The sequence below is a fragment of the Camponotus vicinus genome, unplaced genomic scaffold (genome assembly GCF_025532165.1).
Source record: "Camponotus vicinus isolate PSW18456_S1 unplaced genomic scaffold, iyCamVici1.0 SCAF_13, whole genome shotgun sequence".
Lineage (NCBI taxonomy): Eukaryota > Metazoa > Arthropoda > Insecta > Hymenoptera > Formicidae > Camponotus > Camponotus vicinus.
The window spans coordinates 1666656-1692748 of record NW_028141949.1 but is presented as its reverse complement, the minus strand read 5'-3'; the positions used below and the strand labels follow the sequence as shown (position 1 = coordinate 1692748).

The window sequence follows — 26093 nt, the reverse complement described above, 5'->3', positions numbered from 1 at the left end:
CAATAAATCACGTAACATTTTGCACGAAAATGTTTCGTACACACAAATGACGTCTTAGATACAAATTACCAAGTTGCTATAATACGCGACAGTTTACGCTTCACTCTATCGTAATGCATAACATGCATTTCGCTTAAAGGATAACCAGTCTACGAAGGGTTTTCAGTAAAGTCGACGTCACCGCAACTTTCAGCTTAAGTTGCCATGGAGTTTAAGTGTAACGTAACTTGGAAATTTCTCAAGCTAATTTGGTAATTAATCTCCTTACATTACGCAATCCCGCTTAGCAACTATAATACAAATAAGTATAACGCATTCATCCTTTGAGAGAATCTTAAAATTACTTTTTACGTGAACGCCACAGTAAATATAACGCCATATTAAATTGATAAAATAAAATATAAAGTGCAAACAATTCTCTCTCCGAGACCAAAGAAATTTTAAATATACACGCAGGTAATTTGATTAATATGTGATACATTTTTCTACAAGCTTCAATTTAGTTAAAAGTTTCTATAAACTTTCCATAAAATTTACTTATAATTTTCTATCAACTTTTAACACGGAGATTATATCGTAAAATGCATGGAGCGAGAAACTAAGACTTTGATCAGAATTTATTCGCTATCAAATCTATCGATTCTATTAATATGAGGTATCATTGAGGTTCGATGGTACAAACGAGCTATTTTCCATAAGCCAGCGCTCTATATATACGACGAGAACACAATTCCGTCTACGAGGAAAAGCTTGAAAACCAACTTGTATGCAAATTCAACGACTGTGGTCATAGTATGCCCGATGACCTAGACTGTAAGGAAACGACACGGTCGAACGCTGAATCGACGAGCGCATTAAAGTCGCGCGAGAGAGAGGGAGAGCTCTATTAAAAAATAGAAAAAGCTGCTCGCGTAAGCCGCTCGGAAGTAATTCACGGGCTCTTTCTCTCGTACGTACCGCCTTTACGTTGTATTTACGATAACCTAACATTATCCCGCATTAAAATTCACATAGGCAACATAATCTTGCGCTAATAATAGCGATCGGTAAACTATTTAAACTCCTTCTTTCTCTCTCTCTCTCAGCGACCGTCTTCTAGATAAATAAAACTCTCGAAAGGTCGTTAACTTTTTCGCGTAAGATTAATATGGGAAAAACTGCAGCTTGTGGATTAATAAGCACACATATATATTTTATTAAAACATATGTAAAATACAAGTAAAAGTAAAAAACTGATCGAAAGAGGATTAATTTGTTGTCAAAGTAAGATACCTCCTCGCGGGCAAAAGATAAAGAAATTTTTATTCTTTCATGTAAATATGTCAAGTATTTCTATGAATGTAGATAGAAAAACATAAAACGGGCCATACGTCATAAAATATATATCTTATGTTAATATTATACGGCCTTTGTAAAATGTATCAGATATATTATTCGAAACTTGTGAGCTCCTCATAAATTTCAGACCGCAGGTCGCGGATTCGCGAGGCCTAAGAGATAAAAACGCTCCGATCCGAGCGCGAAATGAAAACGCCCTCTGGCAATATGAAAGTGTTAAAGAAAGCTCGGGACAACGATAACACCGCGCTTATTAATCCGGCTAAATCACCCGGAGGAGGGTGTCGGGAAATAATCCCGAAGTTTTCCAATTACGACGTTCGGGATACTAGCTGCGCCGACGATACTAGCTAAAACCGAAGCACGCATGCAACCAACCAACCAACCAACCAACCATCCAACCAACCAACCGAGCAAGCAACCTCGTTCAATATTGCGTGCTTCGGCGATAAGGGGGTAACGCGAACGCAATCCACTCCATACGGAAGGGACAAAGTGCTCTATATGTTTTTAGAACGTCGCACAATATCGAATACTGTACATCCAAGGACGCGAAGTGCTATCTCTCCGTTCGTTATCTCGACCTTTCGGATCCTTTCTCGGCATTGCTTACCTCAATCTTACAGAGGGAATGGAAACACCCTGGATACGCGTTGGAAATCCTTTTACCTGATTTCTCTCTCTCTCTATCCATCTCTCTCAATTCACCTGTTTGTTCTCCATTATCTTTACTACAAAAGCGCCGTTATGTTTAATAGCCTGGCGTTACGCTTACCGTGTGAAACCACCCCTGACGTATCCCTTAAATCCGCATTCGGCGATAAAGAAAGCGGAATTTACGAGCGTGTCGTACCATCGCGCGCGACAGACATTTTATACGAAAAAATATTACGCGTAAGATATTATACGCCAGGCGCGCGAGATATATCTCGGAGGATGTAATTTTATGGATAATATTTGGCCTCTGACCAATAACACTTCCATTCCAAGATGGATAGGTTCGGTGCATTAGCGAATGGCCAGTCATCAATCGTTAATCGTGAAACTTTTTCGCAAGATAATGAAAAATCGTCTCTGGAAATTTCAAAACTTTAAAAACACTAAAGAAAGGACTTTACAAAGGCGGAAAGAGAATTAAAGATGCGAGGCGGCATTGTGTGATTAGTTTAACGGAACTGGAAACTTCGGTTATGCAAATGTGGCGAAAGCTCGCTTGGCTCGCACGCGAGCGCAAGAGGAAGGGAGGAAAGGAGAACTTGCCTGCCTGCCTGCCTACCTACCTACCTACCTACCCTATCTATCTATACCTCGGCAAAATCTGTATTCACAGTGCGCACCCCTCGCGATCTTGTCACGACGGGACACGCTCGCGATCGATCCATTCGTTGGAATTAACTAACGTCGATCAAACCAAATAACCGATGCGCGCCAATCCAACCAACGTCCACTGACACTGGAGCCGAATGAGAAAGATTAAATTAAATTCTACGAGAAGCCATGCCATGCGTGTTTCATTTCATTTCGGGTTTGCGTATCGTAGGGTGCGACGCTGAACGAACGAAGGATAGCTCTCTTTCTCTCTTTTAATATAATCCCGCTTCATCCTGCGTGCCTACTGTAGATCTTTACGATAATAGCATAGCTATAAAATTTTCCGTCCGTCCGTTTGCTAGTCACTTGGTACAATAGGCGGCGTAACTTTTTAGCCCATCGCGTCCGTTTGTTCGATCGTGAAATCGGTGGAACGTTCCGCGTGTCAAGCACCGCGCGACGTTATTTCATCCGAAAAGACAGCTCAAAACGCACGCCTGACAGACGTATATGAAACAAACAGCGACGTTTTAAAGGACGCGCTATAAAAATTCACAGCTCCGTAGTAAAAACGTGATCTCTTTTAATATTACGTAATCTTTTTGGTTAAACGTGACCTTTTTAGTATGTAGCGTTATCTCGAATATGTTGCGGGATAATGTCGAGACGCGTGTCGGGAACCGATTAACGAACCGAGCACAGAACTGCTCTTGTTCTAAATCCAGATCAGCTAAAAACACGTTTTTACGCGGATTCGTTAACGTCGCTGGCTCTCCCGATGCGCGGAGAGAAAAAAAGATACTGCGCTGCCGAGCATTTCCATAATCCAAGTTCATCCCCGGCGCCATCACATTTTTACGAGCGCAGCCAGCATAAAATTCCATCCACGCGGACCTTGTTCGCTTTGCGAAACAAGAAGGGGAGAGAACGCGATGGGCTGTCACACGATGGTACGCGTGGAAAACGAAGGGGTCTCGCCAAAGGCAAAGGTCACGCGGACATTATCCTCGTCCAGCTGTAGAAGAGAATGCGATACCAGACGTAGCAAGGGAGGGACGAGGGGGGACAGCGAAGAAGAATGGAGATAAACTGGACGATGCGAGAGAACGGAATGAAATGATATAAAGCGAGAAGGAAAAAGAAAGAAAGAGGGAGACGGAACGGACAAGACGAGAGGAGAAAGGCTGAGAGAGATAAAGCGAAAGATGGAAAGAAAGGAAGCACGAGAGAAAAGAGAGAAAGAGGAATGCGTGTATGTTCGGAGTCTCGGTATTTCACCATGAAACCATGTAACATCCGACGGAATGTACCAGTGGCAATGGCCGCGTGTATATATCACTTCTACCCTTAACCACCGACCACCCTCTACGACGGCGGCAGCGACGTTCGTAGAGGCGCCCGCTGACCGTGACGTATTTTACGCTACGTGCTCCCTGTCGCGCCGACTGAAATATGTGATTGAAAACACGCGACACATTCGAAATTGCTATCTTCGACGCGCGACCCTCGCTCGAGCATCTATCGAGTACAGGACATTGAGACATGTCGCCATATTGTTATCTAGGCTGAGACAAAGCCAGCACGTCTCGAGAGATTTATTCCACGATAAGAAAACATTTTCGAGGCTGCTTTTGATATCGGTGCATCGCAATTAAATGTAAACAACGGACTATTTTTGTCACGATTTAAAGGATTTTGTTATCGCGAACGTTATCACGACGATTCGGAAAAGGACTGGACACAGCGTTTAGCGGGCTTTTCGTAGTAACAAGATTATTACTTTCAATCGCTTTTGCTCGCTCGCAAGCGGATTGAAAGATAAGAAACGACCGAAGCAAGAGAAACACACTGCTCTAAGACTTTCTTGACAGTGCCGAAAGAATCACGGAATCTCTCTTTTTCTTCTCTCCCTCTCTTTTTCTCTATCTATCTAACCGTCTACCACAGACTCGATCTCTTTGAGGACGGCTGAATAATAGAACAGAGTCGTCCTAGCTCGAGGCTGGCTAACCTGTTCTCGCACCCTCTGACTAGTCGAGAATAGTTGTGAATAACGATGCTCAAGGGAGAGCGCTAGTCCCTTGTCGATGTTGGCGCTCCCAAGTACCAGAGCCATCAACCCAACCCTACCAAACGTTCCTTTCCCCCTTTTCGCTCGCTAGTGACATACAGTTGACCATACTTTCTATAAAATAAAATACGTGTCGCGCCAGCTTTTCATATCGAACATACGAAGACGATACAAGAGAAGTAGAGAAGAGGAGAAAAGTACCATCGTCTCTTGTTTCCCTCCTAAATACGACGTGACGTGAAAGACAAAGAAAACGGGGTGTCGAGTTTGAGCGTCAATCGATGCGAAGCTTCAATCGTCGACTGACGTAAGCAGATATTTTTTCGCATCTCGCCCGACTCTACAATTCTTTAGAAAATTATACTCGAAGATTTTAATCATGTAAAAATATAATAATAAAGCACCATCAAGCAGAAGAATCGAATGAAAATTATATTTTCCTTATTCTGAGAAATGTAAAGATTTATCAAGATATTTAATAAAAAAATCTATTTTAATAAAATTATATCGCGAAATTTCTTTGTGTACTGATATTGTCATTTCTGAAAACAAAAATCTGCAAAAAATTTTGTATCGTTTGCTTTATGGACTAATAAAATAATATGCTTATGAAAAAATATATGTAAATATGTAAATCGTTCACTTTTCAATTAAACCGCGAATAAATTGAAACACCATCACTGTCGAGGAAGTCTCTCGTTTTTTCATTTTTTCCTTAATTAATATTCACCAGCGTGTCTTGATTAAAATAAATCGTCATTTTTGAAAGCACGCCGTATCGCTGGCAGGAAAAAAAAACAATTTCGTCGCAATTTACATGCAGGAAGGCAGAAACGCTCGTCGATAAATCAGAATTATCGATGATGCATTACAACGTGACACAAATCATATTGCTACGTGAAGGCTACGTTAAAACTAAAGTTAAAAAAAGTTTGATATTGTAATATTATTAATGAAGCCGTAAAAAAGACCTAATAGGAACCCACATTTCCACTTTGCGTTTTACCGATATTTGTAATTTTTTATCTAATTAAGTAATTATTTTTAAAAGTATACGTAAGACCAATTTTTTGAATTTTTCTTTCGTTTCGCGCGCAACCCGCATATTTGCTTTTGACGTAACGTACAATGTGCAATTCAACATCCAACACATTAAGCTAGCAGACTAGACAGAGGAATAGAATTTGGAAACAGTTACATCAAGATAAACCGAGCTAAAGCGGTACAATTAGAACGCGAGAAGAGCAAAGCCGAAACAGGGCGGTGGGCTGCCTGACACTACATGTTTGGCCGAGGAAGACAAAGCAGAAACCATTCGAGGCGCCGGCCGCCCCCGCGGGAGTTGACGAGCAAATGGGGCAGAGGGTTGGAAAACTTAACAATGCCCGGAGGTCGTCGCGTCACGAAGGAGGGAGGCCAAAAGCGAGGAGTTTCGCGAGAGAAGAGAAGAGACGAGAGGAAAAAAAGTCGGGTCGGTCGAGGAGGACAGAGCGCCATTAAAAATGTCATTCCTCATTCCCGTCTTGCTATTTAATGGCGTTTATCTCCGCAAGTTTTCCAATAAATTCTTTACGGTGCGAACAACCGATTATTGCGTGCGATCGGTTTTTCGAATCGATATAAGTTTCAATTTTATTCGTTACAAAAGCTGTCAAACTTACAATCGCGTTGCTTCAACGCGGTTCTTCCTCGCATTGACGACAGCATCTGTCGTTAAAGAAAGGAACGGATTAATCAGGGATAACATCTCGCATAAATTTTTCGAAAGAGAGGACTCCATTAAGAGATGGAAAAGTACATATCTCGAAAGCAAGGAATTAGAAGAAGCGTCCGGTTATTTTCTTTCGCGACACCCCTCTGAGCCGCGCCACGCCGCGGATACAGACACGGGCACTCGGCCAAGATGCCATTTCTCCGGAATCCTCTCTCGACACCTACAGAATTATCGCGGCCCGCCTTCCGTTTTACAATTCCCGCGGGATTCCCCGGTAATACGAGGCGGATACTTATTTTCCGACACGGGCGAACGGACGCGGCCGCAGCCGCGGCGCGACTGGCTTCGCCGAGAAATCCACCGGAGACACCCGGGAGTGCTTTATCGTTATTCGCTGCATACATATCGGCGCCGCGCTCGAAATTTCGAAGCGAATGTTCTTAATGCACTCCCTGGCCCGCGAGCGCAAACGCGACACTTGTACTTTGCGGAAGAAGATCATACATTTATCTACACCGTATCTTGTTTACGTAAAGGAATATACTTAGATTTCGCTCCGAGAGATTGAATTTTATTTTTGTTCCATTCCTCTGTCCATCTTTCCTAAAAGGGAGTTTTATACACAACTATATCATTATTGTAATCTTTATAATAATAATATTAGACGTAATAAATAATAATAATATTTTAGAGAATATATCGCGATCACAGAAAAAACATTATCCATGTTTTGCAAGTAAGCGTAAAATGACAGGGAGAAAATGTCATCACAAATAGTTGAAGATTTTTGCAGAATCGCAATCGTGACTCCACATATGAGAAAAAAAATTTCATTAAGAAAATTTATTTATTAGAGAAATACTATCAGCGATTATATATCAACTATCGATTCCATGATGATATTGCACGAAGCAACCCCCTCATCGCAATACATGATTTCTCCGATTTCGCGGAGCTCCCTTGTGGAGCATTTCGAACTTCCCGAAACTTCAGAATGTGATATATCGGGGATACGGGAAGAATTCTATTCCCAACAGAGGAAAACTCAGTGCAGCCACGTGTTTTCTTCGCGTGGAAGATCCCATCGTGGACTGTGAACGCTCCGCGAGGAAGTCGACACAAAATCTCGATGGAAACTTTCGAAAAGCTTCCGCCCGCCTTCTTGGCATTACTTCCGCCTCCGTCTCGCCGTCATCCAAAATCCGTTTCCTAAATCTCGTACCTAGCCGAAGCTACTTCCACCATAAAATCACGCGCGCGTAAAACGGGCAATAAAGGGAGAGATAAGAACGCGCGCGCGCACAAGCTTTCATGAAAAACGGAAAAAGATTAACGAGCCGAAAAGCATTCAAATTTATCGCGCATGACGTGAAATGTTAAAAAAATTATCGATACAAAATTTTTTCATCGTAAGAAAGTTCGATATTTTCCTCGTTAAACGATAATAGACAATTTACTTATAGATTAAATCTATATAATTTGCTTTTCTCGACCTAAAAAAGACAAATAAATAATTACTTATTGGATAAATTATCCGTTGATGAAACTGGACGCGAAAATGCACGGAAATGGGACACGTCATTCAGATATTAAACTTGCATACTTTAATTATTATCGAATATGCCTCCCACACACTATGTTTCACATCTCCAGGGAGCGAAGCTCAACGGGATACAGCGATAGCCAATGAAAGCGAGTACCGTAGCAAGCTAGAATCAAGCCTTTCGAAAGAATTGACTCGCAGCAAGAGGTAAAATCGACAGCATAATAGCAATTTCCAGGAGACGTTTAAGGTGCCGTGCAAAGACGTTGGCACTACCAACGTTGGCATCATCATCATCGGGAAACGGAGGACAACCCTCGCGTAACAAGGGGATGAACAGGAGAATGATGAAGATGGCGAATGTGAGAAAGACGAGAAGCCACGAAGAAAGAGACGAGAGAGAAGAGAAAAAAGCGGCAGGAACGCGTCCGACGTTCGACTTATTCAAATGAGCCGATAGATTGAGCCACGAAGGTGCCATTTGTTTCTTTCTCCAAAGCTTCTCGTACACCCGCGACGCGATTTTACCGCCAAGACTATTTCTCTTCTTCCCGTTGCCACATTGTATTCTCAAACGGATTTCGTACCGCGATTGTTAACTTAAAATAACGATTTTCAATAATTTGAACTCTCTTTCTCTCTCCTTCTCTCCCTCTCTCTAGATTTAAGGAGATATTAATGTTATCATTGAATAATATCAAGTTTTTCTTTTTGCATTTATTATCATATTAACTATATAAAAAATATAATAGTAATAATAATAATATTTTTATCACAATTTTTGTATATATTTTTTGTTTCCTTTTTCTTTAGATATTTTGTGACAACATATTAAAATGACAAGACTTTAACTTGAGAGAAATAAAAAATGAATTACAGCACACAAGTTGCTTTATATATTACATAATATATAATCTGAATATTTTAAATGCATACGACGCTGACCAAACAAGATAATGGTCGACTATGAAGAAGCGAGCATTTCACATCGTTAACGAGTGCGGAGGTCTGGAAATAAAAATCGTCGGAAGAAAAGAAGCCAAGCGAGAGAAAAATGAAAATGCAGATGTATATACGCGATATATTATATATTATGGACATGATGTATTATTATATAAAAGATGACAATTTTATTTACATATATAGAATAGAATATTCAAATCTTTAGCTTCTTGCATTAAAATTAAATTTTAGAATAATTTCGTTGAAGAAAACATTAACATTAAGGAAATAAAAATTTAAACGTTCTCTCTACATGAATAATTTGCGTATCCTATATGAAAATATAAATCGAATATATTAGAAAGAGGGATGAAAGATGTCATAATTGATAAATTTCAATAAAATGATAACATGCATGTTACATCGAGATTTTTACGACACCGATAATAATTATAATGATGATATTCATAATGAAGACATAAAACATTGAAATGAAAACGAGAGAGATGCGAAGATGGATAGGAAAGGAAAAAGGGTACAACGGACCAATGGGGCATTTATTCCGATTTTCCACGTCATTTCCTCGCATCGTTGCGATAGGAAATTTCCTCGGCCCGTGATACGACGAGGAAGAATCAGTCGACCGGATTCGAATCGGTGCGTCCGCAGTAACGTGAGAGAATCGCAAGCGCGAACTCTCTCCGCTGGTCGTTCTGCACGTGTTACTACCCCTTTTTCCTTCGCCCATCCGGTTGCTCGGCGCATCTACCTTTTCCCCAAACCCTTATTTGCTTCTTTTCTCTCCACCGCAGTTTCTCTCGCATTGAGTCTGCCTGCCACCAACGCGAAAATCAGCACAAAGAGAGAGAAAGAGAGGGAGAAAGAAAGGAGAGGATACTATTCCTCAAAGCTCTCTCTTTATATTTCCGTTCGACTGACGTTGACCATAACGAGCACCGCCGGCTAAAAACACGATCGCGTACAATCGGAGCCCTTATGCGATTTTAATCGGATGGATGCGAGAAGTGCATCCGGGATTGCAATTCACATCAAAATTCTCGTGATAAAAATGTAAATCTTATCTTTACTGATATCACTTTTTAATTTTTTTTTGTGAGCTGTGTATTGCACGAAAATAATATCATATCTATCATTGAAGTAAAACCATCTGTTTTTATCGAGTGGATTAAATCCACTGCAGTTCGATGAATGAATAATAAATTTCATGTCGCTTATGCATCTTGATGATAAAAAAAATATAAATATATATTTTTTTCTTTTTCTATATTACAAGAAATATACAGAATAATAAATGCGAAAAAATCGCATGCTGTTTTATTACAATTTCTTTTTTAATTTTGGAGCTTCTTCTCGTAATAATATTTTCGTGAAAGAGAATATTACTTGGGGAGTACTTGTGGGTTTTCAGTTAAAATACGAAGGCAAAAAAAGAATGAAAGCGAAGCGCGAACACATAGAGATAGCAAGAAGAAGCCGTATTACGATAACGGAAGTGGTCACGATCTATGTCAACGTACATGTACGCGTTATATGCTTGGAACACGATGCACACCTGGGTCTCCCTCGCGCGCAACTAGTAAAAGTAACCTTATCCTATCTCACAAAGAGAACAATAAGGTGAACCAGGCTACGCCAAACTCGGCCTTCCTGTTCTGACCGTGAGAGCGTAATTAATTTATTCCTTTATAACGGATTACTCATATAAAGTAAGAAGCCATTCTATTGTCTCTTCACTTTTCCCCACACTGTATGCGAGGGATAATGACTTTCCCCAAAGCGTTAGCGATTACGCTAACCTTGTTGTAAGTGGCGTCTTCCCAGGAACGCGCCGTAATTTACAGAGGAACACGCCTCGAAGCCTCGTTCTTACGCATGTTCTCACTTACGCGTGAAATTCCCCCTCGACGGCGGAATTTCGAATTCAGTGCGCGCCATGCGAAGCAATAAATTTCAGCGAACAATCATTCGAGGGATCGGCTTTTAATGACCCTGCCACGAGCTCGGCTCGAGCAATATTGGAGCAACCTGATCGATTAGATAGCGAATGTTTCGTGACTTTTTCCTTCCCTCACTATACGTCGTCTCCCTTCGGCCTCGACCGAAGAGAGCAATCGATTCATTTTATTATTTGCCCAATCCTCCAATCCGGCCCAATCCCGCATTTAATAAAGTTCTTTTGTCTCGATTCTATTTATTCGCATTTAACGAGAAATCGCGAATAAATGGGACTTTATTCTTTATTCGGAGCCGCCGTTTGTCTGTTATAAAAAACGGCTAATTCTTGCGACATCCAGTAGTGAATCTAATTACATATTTCTTATTCTTTTACGAAATATAAATTACAAAATGTATAATCATACATAATAATTACAAGAACTGTTAATGTCTCTATTTATTTTCGAAAAGTATATAATTATATTTTTCTTACACAAGACATCTGTCTCCTAAGGATAAGTATTGATTGAATATGTGGTATGAAAAAACTGAGAATGATGATTGAGATTGATGTTTGGCTGGTCATTGACTGTTTGGTCATTATAAGAGAGTGCGACGGAAGAAGTAGGAAACAAAAGGCCGAAACGTGCACATTAAGTTTACATCAAGCCATCTTTTGCCACCCTCCGTCCCAGCTCCACCGTCGTCTTCTCCTCCTTCCCGTGCACCCCGTGCCACGGAATAAGAAGTCGCTTTCCAGCCCGTAAAAGTGAATGCATAAAAGTGCGCGTCGCGAATGCATAAAATGGCGAATAAACTCCCCGCCGTAGAATATTCGTGCTTACTTCTTCCCTCTCTCTCCTTTGCTTTCTCTTTCTCTCGCGTTCCCTCTCTTTCTCGGCCACGTTAGACGGGGCTGAAAGAGAAAGAGAGGGAATGAATCTCACACAAGAGCGCGCGATATACCCTTCTTTTTCCCGCACCTCTGTACTATGTCGCGTGGGATGCGTCTATACTCGAATCCATCGACTTTCACGCGCTTTCCTACTATCCGAACCAATCTTGTATCCCATCCCCGAGGAGACCATTGCGCAAGGTAAGTGCATACTCTCCACACCTTTGACAATATCGACTATATTCGGCTCGTGAGATTTTCATCGGCGATTTTTGAGTGAAAGGCTACATATGGAAGAATATCTCAAGAACGTGAAAAGAAGAGAAGTGCATACATTATAATTTTATGAAAAGTCATCGCTGTTTTACCTCGAAAAATTATAAAAAAAGAATCGGTTTCTAAAATTCTAAAATTTTAATTAAATAAAGTTCCCGACTTATTTTTTTAATTAATCGCGAATATATTTTCTGTAAAGTATCGGGAAGATATGCTATCGTCGCAAATTACACAATGATGCAGATTCTCTCCCCTTTAGCTGCAGATTTCCGCGCTTAAAGCGAAATAAAGACATGTGCATTAATCTTTCGACACGAGAGAAAGGAGAAGGAAAACTGAAAGGAAACGCACAATACACAGTTAAATATAACATCGTCTTTGGAAGGCGACGCAACCAAGTGTGGCAGACACAACGAAGGAGATGCAACGAGTTTTGCTTGCTCTCGTATTTTACATGCCGGTTCACGCGTGCAAACAGCCAGCATACCGCTTTCTGTACGCCTGCACCGTCGTCACCGCGGAAAGACGTTGTGGGCGAAGTGAGAATGTAAATTAGACGACGCGCGAGCCTCGGAGTTACATGACTCAAGCAGTACGGAAACACCGCACTTTAACACACCGCAATGTAGACAGACGTTTCGCCGACAGCGCAGAATCCGAAACTTCTTTCCGTTTTGCACGTGACAAGGCACACAGCACACGGAATTTTTTAAGTACTCGCCGTTCGCGCGGAATATTTTTCTTAATGTCAATCTCTTGTATCGTGCATCTATATAAATCGCATCGCGATATAAAAAAAAATGATTTTACATGACAGCATTGAATATCCCATAATATTATTATACATCTATTCCATAGCGTCGTCGATAACATATTCCATTTGATTGTACGACATAAAATTCGCAGTGAGATGCGTCTCGCTACGATGTTATTGCAGATAAAGAGAGAGAGGACGAATTTCAAGCGACTCGTCCAGCGTGGACCGCGATCGAATCTCACGAACCTCACAGCGCGATCGGAAACGACGATTGAAAATATTTACGAGGATGTCAGGGCGCATCATTGCTCGAGAGGATCGTCCGTTTCCCAGTATTTGAGACAGGTATATCCGTTGCGAGAGCCTTTTGCGTCTGACCGGCTTCGATTGATCGTTTTACCTCAAGTTACTGTATACTCGACACAATGCGGTTCGACTTTAATATATCGCCGACATTACCAGCTTGCGGAAACGAGCAGCGAAAAGAAGCAACGTGAAAGCAGACTCGAGGACGAGCATGTAAAAAGAAAAAGGAAAAGAAAAAACAACGCGAGATGAAGAAGAGAAAACGTCATTCTTCGGAAGTTCACATAGGTTTTGAAAGAATTGCACTTTAAAAAATCAACGAATAAAGCGTTAAATCAACGAATGACTAGTTTTTTTTGCAACTCTAGTTCCGCTAACTGGCTCGTTCTGCTGGTAAATTGCAAACCGTCGTTAAGCGATATCGACCATTTGCATTTTCGTTGCTTGTATTCGCGTATGTTCGTTACGCAATATGCGACACTTGAAAAAAGATTGCTTTCAATCGCCGGAATCGAGGAGGGAGCGCGCTATAAAATGTAAATAACCAATTAAACGGCGAAGCTGCATTTAAATGATGTCAAGGTATGCAAAGCTGCCGAGGAGCTAGCTTAGGGATTTTACTCGTCTTTAAATTATTTTCCGTACCAATTCTCCGTCTCTTCCGGTAATCGCAAACCGGCTGCAATGTGCATGAATAAATAAGACGCTTTCGGTAGTGCTTAGCGTGGAATGGAAGAGAACTGCGTCTTCAAAGAAAAGTTACCTCGTCAGTCACAGAACGACAATGTACGAATCGCTGTGCATGTTGAAATCGAGTTAAATCTGTTTATAGTCTTTTCCTCGAAAAATCTCTCAAAGATTCTTACATAAAATAAAGAATTCAATTCAATTATCTAATAATATTTTTTAACCAATCAATTACGCGCCTGTTCTTTTCGCTAAGTTTACAGCTCGGCATAAATTCTCCTATTCATTTCCGGAATATCGCACTTCCCTCTTTTTTCGCGTCCGTCTTGCTCGTCTAAAATACAAAGAACCTCCTGCCGCGGGTTTGATTTTAATTAAGCACGCTAACTCCACCGAGACACCTTTTCTTCCGATTGTCGTCACCGATCCATGCATTCAATGCGCTGAAAAAAGTCTACTTGTGGTATAAAAATTTTACGCCATTTATTTCGCCCGCTGACGAGGACGCGATACGATGCAGGCAACCAAGTAATAATGTCGGAACATAATGTAGTAATATCGGAAATATTATAATTCTCTGAGGGACATTAATATAAATGAGCAACAAAATGCGCGCTTCCAAATTGTAAATTACAAATCTAAACCATGTGAGCGCGTAACGGATACGTATCTCATAGGGTACATTGCTAAATTTCGGGTTGACATCAACAGATCAGCATCCACCACGGCTCCATTCCCGCAACGTAACATCGTCAATCAAGTGGATACCAACGCCAACCTCTGGTGGAAGCTTCGCGGTCCAACCATGCGTACGAACACGTTCTATGTAGACACGTACAAACGCATGCATATCTGTCACAGGACGGTAAAGGCGGAGGGATGTCTCTCCAGAGAGAAAAATCTTGCGTCGTTTCGACGACGATGCCGATATTATCTCGAGGCCCGTCGAGAGACTCGAACGACGCACGTATCGCGGGCTTCGTTCCGCTGGAAAAATATTTATTCGACCGCGTCGCGGAAAAGAGATTTCTCTCCCATACTTTCGACGAACATGCGTATGGCCCGTGTCCTCCTCGGGCGGATGCATCGACGGTTCTTTTGGGATTCACCGGTAACGAGAAGTTTCAATCCGCTTGAAGCAACGAGCGAATACGGACGGAAGTCCAGGGGCAATATTGAAAAGGGATGAAACGTACGACCTCGACGTCTCTGGTTTCGCATCTTTTTTTGCGAATGATTTGTGCAACTGATATTGCGAAAAAAAATACATTCACGAATCCATGTCTCGTATGGAGGCTAAACGCACATGCGTTGTCAGTTGCATCGCGCATACACATGCATAATTCTGACCTCATAGGCGCCGAAGTTGGCGCGCATTGAAGTGTTTCGATATGTTCTTTTAATAAATTTCCATATTCTTTGAAAAGTATCAAAACAAAATTACAATTGCAAAAATTTGTCTTCATTGAATGTATTTATTCGCGAAAGATGCCAGAAACAGCCATGAAAAACGTGAAAGCGGAAGCAAATTTTCTTCAAATTTTGATTCGAAACGCTTAAAGAAATCATACATCTTATTATTTATTGCATTATTTAATTTTTCACTCTAACGAAATATTTTAACATTTCGAATAACACACACACATGGCGCCTGTGTTCGATACGAAAAGCACCATTTCGCATACGTCGTCGGCGGAGGGCGAAATAAATCGGCGGGCTGCAGCCACGGTCGATTTGATTTCGATTCTGGAATGGGCGAGAGCGCAATCGAGGCTCACGTTAATTACCAGCAATTTCGGCGTTTCGCCGCTCTTTAAACACCGCCTTGGGAATTAAGCGCCACGCTATATAGTCAATAGTAGAGAGAATATAAGCGGAGCAAAGGGAGAGACGGAGGGGGGCAGGATAGACGCGCTCATTTCTTGCAGCCGTTTACAATTTATAATCCTATTACAAGATTCGGCATACTCACTGGTGCGCGCCGCTCCAAGTCCACGAAGCGAAAGCCCCTCTCTCGAAAGATACCAGAGTTCTAAAACATAGAAAGAGAAGAAAATTGAGTATCCCGTACGTTAATTGCAGCTGTAATAATTATACAGTTTATTGTTCACTTCAAGTAAAGAAACTTGTGGTTTTGAAATAATATTACAGTATTCTCTTGTAAAATGTTATAAATAAGTTTCGTATTGGAATCTTAGATTGTTTATCAATGCTGCATGTGTACGCAGTTATAATGAATAACTGCATTAAAAGCAATCTTAAATAGATGTATAAAAAGATATTCTCATTGCATTAGCAACATTAATAAACATGATATTAATTACGACAAAGGGTTATCATAGGATAACGAGAAGTAATATCAATTTTTCAGGCATTTCTAGGAAGTACATCATTAATGGCTTTATTCGCGTGAGAAGAGAATGGCGGCGCGTTAATTGATTTTTCATTCGACAAAGCCGCCAGAAGCCCTTCAACGTCTCGTAGACGGAAAACGAGCAATTCGCGGTAGAAATCCTCGTGAAAACAGTCGGCGCATCCGGTAACTGGCTGGATCTGAAATCCTCTCAGCGGAAATCTTTCTTCGCTAGAATATTTAGCGGCCGAGCAAATCGCACAACGGATGCAATGAAAATGTACGAAGAAAATCGTTCCTTCCGCTCGACGGAAATTTGAAAATCTCTCGATAAACGCTTTAATTTTCGAGTGAAATAGCGCTGCTGTTTTTTCCCAAACGCCACATCATAATACGCTGTCGAAGAAAAAGTTCCTTTTTCAAATTGGAAGTAACGCGAATATTCTATGCAAAAACGTCTCATTTAACTTACAAGAGGCGGCAACTACCTCGCTACAGTTCATGCAAATGATGATTCATGCTCAAACGTAACGCTATTCGTTTTAACGAAGTCGCGAACGAACGGAAACGGGAAAGTTCTGGCGAAATTAATTTTCTCACACGACCCTTGTAGTCCCAAAACAGAAATCGCGAGGATCTGGTGCAACTAAAAGCGAGGCGCATGTGCAATTCATTTCGCTCATTCATTATAGATTTTAATACCAGTCGCGTCGGAATCTCATCATAAATTAAATCCTGGCAGACAAAACTCCGACAGTACTTAAATCTACATGATATGATCTGAAAGCGCGAAGGGAGGAGGGGATTGTAATTTTTGGAAATGATTTTTTCAATTTTCCAAGGATGATGTGCGCTTTATAATCAATATACTGATTTTAACATCGCTAATTTAATTTCACATTTCAATTTTAATGAAGTTTACGACAAACAAAGATATAATATATTTTGTGTGTGAATAAACATTTATATCGTACTTTGCATGTTTTATTTAGTTTATAAAGAAAAAACAGTATATAGAGATACACATTAATTATAATACAAACTCTATACATTATAACACAATGTAACACGTACATTTCATTACATGCATATTTATGAAATTTATTAAAATTTCATTAATGCATAATGGAAACTGTGTAATTGCTTTTACATAAAAGAATATTAAATCGAATTTAAAGCACGAATGCAAGAGACGAATGGAAAAGTGGCAAATATTGGAAACTACGCCAATGTGAATATACCGGCAAACTCGATGCACGTAGATTCCGTGTGTTCACGTGACTGTGACGTTCGCACACTCTCCGACTATCCCAGGAGGGCACGCGAGGAGAGGCCATTAAGTGGCACCAGCCAGTTTTCCCGTCGTTTCTTCGCGATACCGTCGGCTGGCAATATATTTCCCTCCCTTTTAATTACACGCATTACTTACGCTCGTTAATTAGCTTCTAGGATCAGAAAGCCGAGGAGGGTGAGCGCCAGACATCGGATGCAAGCATTTGCCTCGAGTACTATCGCTCCCCTTTCCCACCCTCTACGAGAAGAAATCTCCCTTTGCTTGATTATAATGTCAATCTCACGGTCTCTTTAAAAAAATAAATTTTTTTAAATTAGTATTTATTTACCATCGAAGAAATAGCGATCACTGGAATTGTACGTAGAATTATGTGATAGGTATATATATTGACCGCTTAATCAAGTAATTTGCGCAGCGCAAAATCAATTTAGTCAATTAGTAACCTTTCGCTTCGATCTATCTTCAATGAATTAAATAAGAGGTTTATCGTTCGTAATATCGATGAAGAAGAGTTTAAGAATGTCATTTGATTTCACTTCAATGTGATTATCGAGAGTCAACTTTGAAAGCTTTATCGGCCAATTCTGAGCAAATCCATAAACGTACTTTTTTAAGTCGAGGGAAAAGAGAGTTTTTTATATTTTCAATTCAGAGAGTATCGCGGGGGAACGGTCGGACGGATTTCAAGTTTCTCCTTTCAATATCTTTCTCCCAATTCTTCTATCATATCTGAGAAAGCCGGCTTCTTCTGCGCTTTAAAACCTGAAGAAGTCGACGCTACGCCTGGAGATGTAGACGACAACGAGGAGGAAGAAGAATGAGATCGTTGGTAAATCGTTGGCGGAAAATCGATCCTCGGTGACTTTTATGCGGCAACATTTCGCGGTGTATTACTATGATATGCCAGGCGCCAAGTACGGTTGAAAGGGAATAAGAGGGAGACGCGCATTCTTCTCTATTTGCATCAGGGCTTGCTTTTTTCCTTTCTTCACGGTCTCAATTACCGATGCGCCATTGTTGGCTACTTCTCTCAATTTGCCGAATGGCACTCTAATGTATAGTTGGTGAATTATGGTAAGCTACTTATAAAAACGAGGTATAGATCAACTGTGAAGACGTTTGGAAATCGTACAGTTGATTGAACATCAAGTGTACAAGTGACGCCGTTTACGATTTGAAATTATATTTGGAAAAAATCTAGAATCTTGAGTAAAAAGCATTGCTTTTTATTCGCTTGAGTTCGCAATCTAACAATACGAAATTGGTAAAATAATAATAGATACGTTATATATATCTTCTTTCAAAGTACATATTTGCTCGACTAACGCACCCATAGTTCATAATCTGCAGCCCTCTCCTGAGATCGTGACTGTTCATATCGAGAGAGAAGGCTTCATGAAGATACATGCATCGAGTTGCCGGCAAATACAGAATCACAGATCCGTGCTAATAATTTCACAAGTTGGTCGATAAATTTCTAGGTAGGTAGTAAGGAAGTACCATGAAAATCGTAAGCGTAGAAACGCGAGGATTTGACCGTATATCACAATGTGCACACGCGCTGGGGGAAAAAACTTTACCACCCATTGCTAGAAAATATAGCACCCTACGGTATAAGAGGGATTCTACAACGAGCGTCGCCCGATTCTGACTCATATGTGCATATATATGTGTATATATATATATATATATATATATATATATATATATATGTATGTATATATATATATGTAACTACTGGTTATGTAGTACAAGTGACTGCGATAAAATATAAGCAGAGTCCGATCTGAACTATATTTCGGGCGAGAGTAAAATATTATTACGTATCGATTTTTTATAATTTATAAAGTTTCTAAAAGACTCATTTCTTAGATATAAAGAATTTTTTTTAATCTATTATTTTTTATCGGAACAAGTTTGTTTAGAAAACGTTTCTCGTTCAACGAAGATATTAAACAAAATCAAATATATCCAGTTAGTTTCGAAAAATAAACTATTATAATCCTGCAATAAAATACAGGAAAAAGTACCCTCTTGTTTTCAACCAATATATATACATATATTGCAAGTTTGTCAGGAAAAATATCACCCCGAACGTCTCTTTGTACGAGCCGTTACTTCGCTTCTATTCGTGTGATCCATTATACCACTTGCAAACAAATCACCGCGCCTTTGAAACAGGGCTCGACGAATATGGAAGTGTGTCATCGGGTCGTGACAACGGCTTCGTGGCGTACTTTTACCGATGCCTCGTTTCACTTTCGCGTGGGGCCTACACGTCAGGGTCATTCGCGCCGCTCGTTCGCGTTACGTCGCGTTCGCTCGCTTTCTCTCTCCATGAACTTGAAATCGAATTATACACGCTTACGCAGCCAAGCGGTTACGCAATTCGTCGTGATACCTCGCGCGTCGATACCTGCCAACGTTTCAAAGCTGAAGCTATTGAAAACACTGATAGCTTTTCGCGAATTAACCTTCAGCGATGCAGGTAGAAACCAATAGATAATTTAATCTCTATTTTGAATTTTTTTTCGTACACTGTTCAATTATCGATGTTAAAAATTTATTTATTTATAATAAAAAAATACACGACACCATTCAATAAAATTTTTGCTAAAATAAATAGCCACTTTACAATGTGCAAATAAATTGCGAATGAAACTTGCGTCTCATATACGTAAACGAAATTGTATAACGAGATTGCTCAGCACAAGAGTTGAACGCCGCAAATTAGATCTGCTTGATTTCTGATAACATTTACCAACTTTCGGTTAGCTTATACACACACTCCGATTAACGAATTACCTGCCGCGTATTCCCCATCCTCGAAGGAAATGAAGTCGAAGCAACGCCGGAAAATTGGAGACAAGAGGAACGGAACCGGATTTATCGCTTTGGATCTCTCTCTCTCTCTCTCCTTCTCTCTCTCTCTCTCTCTCTATCTGCTCGGGTTTACAGCAATAATATCCGCAGATGATTCAACTCGTCTCGAGGGCGTCTTCGGGATACAGCAATAACAGAATAATTGCTATTCCCACGTGCAATGAGTATACTCATTAAAATGCAGCCGGAACGACATTAATTGTTATTAGTGACTTTTGCGATTAGGAAAAGTCGAGCTCTGCAATTTCGCATTGCGAGAATATAAGGATCGATGGCAATTTGCCTTTTAACTGTTTGTTAGCTTATTTATCGTTACTTCGTTCAACTTGTCGCAGTTTCCATAACGTATCTCTCGCAATATTCTTTTTTCTCACGTGCGCGCTCTTCTAATACCGTGAAAAAAATAAGCGCGCTTCGCTTTCAGAGGCTCCTGCCGGTTTTTGTTCGCCCTATTGTGCCCTAAGTACAACGAGTGCCCGCGATGTCATCGTGCCAGCTGCGAAATTGCCAGCTTCACACGCGCCAGCGGTTGCGTTAATTATGAGAACGAGATGAGTATGCGTTGAAAAAAAAAGGGAAAAGAACGCGGAGAGCTCGCGGAAGAAAGAAAAGGGCCGAGGGTGAAAGATTCCCCTTGCCGCGCGTCCGACGACGGGCACAATGCGCAACGCGCAATTCCCAGCAACATCGCGAATTCTCACAGAGAGCTCGACAGAGAGAGAGAGAGAGAGAGGGAGAGTGCGTTCACTCCACGCTCGAGGAGTCGTCGACCGTTACTACTCTTGACACGTGGAATATCCTGTCGCGCGGCTGTCGATCACGCCTATCGATTATTTACCGACGCGATCTCGCCATTGTTCAACTCGTCGAGGGATCGAGATACGTCGTTTCATTGTCCCGCTTATACCGCAGATAAACCAATTGCGTCTGCAGTTGACGTAAACTGCGTTTGTGACTGCGGTAACTATTTCGCTCGCGCGCGCCCAGTTTATTAGAAACGTGATTAGAATTGTTTTTCATCGCTACGTGCCGCGTGACATTGATTTGCATAAATTAACCGAATGAACTTTGTTCTCTCCGGTATATCAGTGTGTATCATTGCTATTAATAATTATTGTAATTTATAATTAGTTTATAATTAGATTATAATTAGTATCATAAATTACTACAATAATTGTCATAAACTATGCGTTTTAATATAATATGGATATTTTAAATTTCTACAAGATGTAGCTATAATCTTCAAAAAATTTTAACTTTAAAAATCTCCAGAAACTTTTGCTGTGCTATTCTTGTAACATCATGATGAAATCATCAAAATTGAACAGTTAAGAACAGTTACGGATATGTCTTTGTAAAGTGCACAAGCACACTTTAATAATATAAGATGCGTATACAAGATATTGGGGAAAAAGCCAATCCACGCGAGATAAACACCATTCAACAGACACGCTAATCTCGTCCGCGTGTATGAACATCCGGGACCGCTAGCTTTTACGATCTATCCTTGACTGCGATAATGGTGTTATTTATATATAGTACTCGGTATTCTCACGGCGCGATGCATGTAATGTACGACAAATGCGCGCACCTGCCGAAGCGTATCTTCAGAGAGTAGATCGCGCGCGTGTACACAACGCAATTGTATCCACCGACACAATTGCACATCGGATAACGACTTCTTAGTGCAGAAAGAGAAAGAGAGAACTTCTGATAGTGGGAATGAAAAACATGCTCCTTCCTCTCTTGAAAAAGACACGATACGATAGAGTCGACAAGGAGCATAAGTACATCTGAGCGAGATGATTTCTTGTTTGTTGCATATAAATTAGGTCGTAATTATGGGCTTCTCAGCAAGAACTTGAATAATCGACATCCGATCTTTAAGGAATATCACTATTGCATCTTTCCTTTCCATTAGCACTTATAATTTTAAAAGAAATTTAATTTAATACGTGTAATTTTTGCAAGAATTTAATCTAAAAATCTTTTCGGTGCACATATTTATGTATTAATAGATGGATAATGGAATTACAATTTTAACGTGAATGACGTGATTTTTCACAAGAGTTTCAACAAATTTTGCAAAAGTGAACTCCTTACGCGGCACATCAAGATAGGATGAATGATTGAATGGAATGTCAGCGAATGAAATTCATATTCACATACCACTCTCTCCGTCACGATATTACTTTATAACCATACATTTCAATAAACTGGAAATTCTCTAATGGAGATTGACAATAGCAAACGTGCAATCGCACCCGTACCCTGATCAACATAAGCGATTGCAACGCCGTGCACCCCGATGCATTAACTGCAGCTGCTGCAGCATTTCTGCATAGGACGGATCGGGGAGCAGGATATTACATTATGCGCATATGGGTCACATAAATACATCGATCTCATTAGTCGCCGATAACAATCGGGCCAATTCATCCGATCGCCGTCAATGACAAAATTACTGAGTGGGTACGGACGACATTTAATTATTCAGTGACCTAAATCAAAGTGCTCATGCATTTAATCTGGTTAATTTTCTCAAGCTATGTAATCGTTATATTTTGATATACGACATAGTTTATAACAAATATAATTGTTATGTCCATAAACTGCGAGTGTGATAATAAAATAGAGTTCATATAATATTTTTGAATAAGTAAAAAATATGTTATATGAATAACGTTATTCAATAAGATAAAATTATTAATTCATTAGATTATTCTATCTCAGCTTGTATTTTCTAATAATAAGGATATGAGGAAATTACGCTTGAGTCGCTATCAATTCACAGCGAGAAACGCTAATAAGACTTCGCTCTTGTTTCGGCCATAATGGCTCATTAGTCGATCGGAATGGCACGTCTGACTGCGAAAAAAAACACAAACAGCCCGAGCTGGGAAACTAGCCCATGTCTGATTATCTCGTTAACGACGTCATTGGCAGGAGAATCGATGCGAGAATGCGCGGCTGTATTTCCGACGTTCTAATTAAGCTAATGAAAGAAACATTTGCAAAAGTTCTTACGGATGTAGTCCAGATATAGAAAGGCTCACAGATAGAATCGTGCCTGCCATTGTTTTCCAAACCAGATAATAACTTTTCATTCACATTCAATTAGATTGTAATATTTTATTCAAAAATGGCGAATAAGGCATTTGTATTTCATTATTTGTAGCATTTTTCCACGTTAATATCTTCCTGCATTAAACTAATCAACGATTAAATTAGTCGAGGAAATGCGGAACAGAACTTTTACTTTAATATCGTGCGAAATAAAAGCGACGAAAGTCTTATAAGGTCGCAGATGTGCAGTCATTTGTGACCCTCGTAGAAACTCAAGACCGGCAAGATAGCTAGAACCAGTCTAATAGCACTTGCTCAAATATCCTGGGACTTCTATCACGGTGGATGGGGCTAAAGTTAGTAACTAAACGAGTTTCTCACTAACAAACCCACTGGCACGAAACGATGTCGCTGACAGTCGAGGCTTACAAGGGAATCGGTAGAGAGGTTGCGTTAATATTGTTCAGAAGTTCGCGCTACGTGATATAATGAGACTGAGTGTGGGAGAGAAAGCGGAAGATAGGGTACGGGGTTATCCAATAAACTGAAACAATAAGTTTGACAACGACGTTAGCACTGAAAATAGATTCCGACGGAGGAAGTAATCGAAAGTGCATAGCATTGCGATCGAACGGCTACGTACATCTGCGAAAATTCGGCCGCTTAAAGCGCGATTTATTTTTTCACAGTGAGAAATTAACACAAACGTCTCCAATGTACAAACATAAAAATTAAAATAATGTGTACGCCACGTGTAATATATATGTATATTTTACTCCAAAAACAAGACGAGGTGCAATCTCTGTTTCATGTTATATTATAAACATATATAAACGAGAATAAACAAAGATAACAAATTTTTTTTCTATAAACAGCCGCGAAAATGGAAATGCATAGTATCTTTATAATATTGAAATAAAAATTTTATGGTTTTAATAATTAAACTTTTATGAGGTAATTCACCATTAATATGATTTTTACATAACATGATTTTAACATGTGTGAATAAAAAATAACTAATTTTAGGGAATTTTATAATAAATTTCTTTTGTGAATATTTCGCTATTTCGTCGAATATTCGAGTAAAAAAATCTATCGTGAGACTCGAAAAAGATGCGTGCATTCTTTGTGTTTTAAAAATTCATAGCCAGAATAAAAATTGTTCTAGGCGAGGATATCGCGCAATGGTTGTTTCCCGAGCTTTCTCATAGCGCAAGGTGCTCATCCTTTTTATCTACATCCGCAAACGGGCAAACCGCGGCTGCGGTGACGGCTACGAGGAAACGAAGGGCGGGGATGGCACTCGACAACTTGTGGATCGTTTCATTATCTTGGAAAGTGGTACTCGCGCGCAACTTCTAAAGTACGTTGCACGGAAGCCGAGCCATCCGCCGGGGCGGAATAATCGTATCACTTGGCGTAACCCGGAGAGGGAATCTTTGGCAGCCTCCATCTTGACATGGTCCTAGCTAGTAGATAGTATCGCCGCGAAATCTCGGCGCGAAATTCCTGAATATATACCCACCACCTTTACCTTCCATCTTTCCGAGATACGCGTCCGTAAAAGACTCTCGCGCGCGTTTAAAGCCCCCTTACTTGGTACTCGTCGTCATTCAGCAGGTGTAATAAACCGGCCGCGTGCTTCGCATACCGTCGCGTTATCTTTCGCGATGAGGTAGTGGCTTAAAGTAACGTAATCTCATTTTTCGCCGCTTGATTTCTCTTCAAGGCGTGATAATTACACGCGTCGTTGCGAGTCGGCGTCGAAAAATCACGTAGCGCATCAACTCGTCGCCGTTGAATTTTTCGTTCTTCCAGGAAGCATGCATGACAATTTTCATTGCGTCACGCGTAATAACGTAATGACCGAGATGCAAGTTTTATTTTCCGCGTCCGCCGTAAGATATAAGGAAGTGAATCAAGGAAGATTAAATCCCTTCCTCAGCATTTAGATCAAGCACTTTTGCCGTAAAAGCATTTTCTACAATGAGAGATTTATCTTCTGAATTTTCGCGCAAAGGCGATGGCAAATTTGTTATGTTCTCGTGAAAAGAGAGAGAAGATTGGATGGAATATAATAAAGTAATGGATGCGGCGATAGACTTGGAAATATATCCACCACAAAATTTCAAATCTTTTTTATAAAATATTTTATCGCAAAAATCATAGACTGCCATTATTCAATTCCCCCTTTAAATTTTACTAATTCAGCACTTTGTGTAATCCTGATTATTTTGACAGGATATAATTTTTACTTTGCGATTCCAATTTACAGGCAAGGCTACACATTGCTTTCTTCATCGCACTCGCAAAGTTAAAAACACGAGGCGGCTGGTGAACTCATTTAAATCTGAATAGCCACGTAGGTGGAACCTGGATCCCGCATTCTGCCATTTACGAGCAATCGTGTTCCCCGCAAAGTTTCGTCGAGAAACCGAAGCCGGAGGAGGCCCGCAAAAACAGCGAGTACGCCGAGATGGGTTTGTTCGCGGCGTGGAGAGAAAAAGAGGGAGAAAAGAAGAAAAAAAAAAAGAAGAATAAGAACTCGCCCGAGGCAAGAATATCTACTTGCTTGCGGAGAAGCGAGAAGAAGATACAAAGCGCGGCGACGAGGTGCGGTGAGCCAGTAATTAAATTTGCAACTGCTAATCAAGTTCGAGCGAGCGGATCGATGCCAGCCGAGAGCCACAACAGCCGCGAA

The 26093-nt window shown here is 40.4% G+C and overlaps 1 long non-coding RNA gene across 1 annotated transcript in view; it reads right to left on the bottom strand.

Annotated features, from left to right (window-relative positions):
• The window catches only part of LOC145963900 (uncharacterized), a 127666-nt gene that overhangs the window by 49287 nt on the left and 52286 nt on the right, over positions 1-26093 (bottom strand). Inside the window, exon 2 of the long non-coding RNA XR_014436297.1 lies at positions 15769-15828. This is a non-coding gene — a long non-coding RNA (uncharacterized LOC145963900). The remainder of the gene's footprint in view (positions 1-15768; positions 15829-26093) is intronic.